The sequence below is a fragment of the Laetiporus sulphureus genome (genome assembly GCF_001632365.1).
Source record: "Laetiporus sulphureus 93-53 unplaced genomic scaffold LAESUscaffold_12, whole genome shotgun sequence".
Classification (NCBI taxonomy): Eukaryota; Fungi; Basidiomycota; class Agaricomycetes; order Polyporales; family Laetiporaceae; genus Laetiporus; species Laetiporus sulphureus.
Window position 1 is genome coordinate 550,412 of NW_024468521.1, and position 1,913 is coordinate 552,324.

Genomic DNA, 1,913 nt, shown 5'->3' on the forward strand with positions numbered 1-1,913 from the left:
CTTAACTGGGAGTCTTGTAGCCTTGCCCACTAAGTTCTCACTGCACTGTGTCAAGCCTGTGCCTGTTGCTGGTAGCACACAGCTCCTTTATCAGGTTATGAGCCCCACTTCAACCTTGACACCCTGCAACTGCGCTCTTTAGTGCTCAACTAGGTCACCTGACCAGTTACCCATTTTGATATTTCCTTATTGAGAAACCATAACATTTATTATTTGTAATAAGTACCTTATTGGGAAAATCCAAAAATAAATTAGGCATTTTTGTGCCTGTATGAGCGCTATATAAATATACATGTTTGTTGATTAGTACCTTTGAAGGGAAAGCAACTTACATTTATTTTTCCCTCCATTTGATCCTCCAGTCACAGACTGACGTCGACACTATCCCATACATGTTGATTTTATATACCTATATTATCCTTGTACAAATTTTTGATAAATTATTCATGAGATTCTGGTCGCATAGAATGGTCCACACGGGTGCTTGGCACTTGAGACTGGATTGTTCATCCCATATGCACCATTGTGTTGACACTTTTGGACAAAATTTGAAAGGAAAATCATCGTACATTCATGAGACATTGATCTACATAGAAATGTACGACCAAAATGTCATTAAACTATCATTTTTTCTTTCCCCACCCTCCCACCCTCCTGTTGCTTGATAACATGGCCATTATGCTGTACATTCCACACAGTCTCCCAACGATGGACCCGACTTGTGAAATGTGGGGGTGATATGGAGAAAATATAGACATAGATCTATAGGGAAAGGAAACACTCAATCATAGATTAGGGGGTGCTCCTCACAAGCCCCAACCCAATCATAGATTAGGGGGTGTGCTATTTAGCACATCAAGCTTACCATGTAGACAAGTGAACACACTAGTCTTTTCATGTGAGTATCTGCCTAGTCATCAGATATCCATGGTAATGCGAGTATCTTTCAAGGCTTGGCTAGCATCTTGACAGACCACTTAAGCCCTTTAAAGCTTATAACATTGATTGATGCGACATTTAGTCCTGAGCATGACAATTAAACTGCATCACATTTATGGCAGTCACCCATATCTAGTTCATGATGATGTAGACTGTTGTTGACAAACTCCACTGTCGCAGCAAGCTCATTATTCACTTGACAATGATATTTCTAAATCAGAAAATTAGTATAGAATACTACGAAGGCAAGCAGAAAACAATCCAACTGAGCATAGTGATAGCCAACCGAGATTGCATTCATACTAGTTCTTACATCACAAAGAACCACTGTTTTTCCTTAAAATGATTAGAAACCAAATAAAGCCAACCCAGATTGTGGAGTTATCAAATCTGAAGAAGTGCATGACACTTGACTAGCCAAAATATTCGATCAAATCTTGCATATCAAATCTTCACTCGATCGAATATCCATTTGCATAGTATACTGTGAAATATACTGTGACAAATAGGGCAGATACTGTCCCTGAAACAAATTCCTGTTTCTAAATACTTGAGTGAAGTAAGGGCAAGCATAGTTCCTGAAACAAAACCCTTGTTTCTAAAAAGCATTTGGACCTGGGCAGCTTTGAGCGCCCTATGGCATGTGACTTTGCAAGATTATGTAATAAAGAACATATACTGGTTGAGTTTCGAACTTGGTACTTCACCGCCCCCATGGCACAGTGAAAGCATCCATGGGGGCACGACAAGAACGTGTGAATTCGACAACGACCGATGACAGCGTTCGACAACTGGTGAAGCCCAGTATCTGGAGTGATACTGAAGGGCCGTGGCAGGGCCTTAAATGTCTCTTTTTACCAATCATGCATTTACACGACCTTGGCACGTCATTAAACTGTTCAATTTTTGGCAGCTTTGAGCGCCATGAATGACCTAGTGCAAGTCATTAAACTGCAAGCACCTTGACCTGAAGC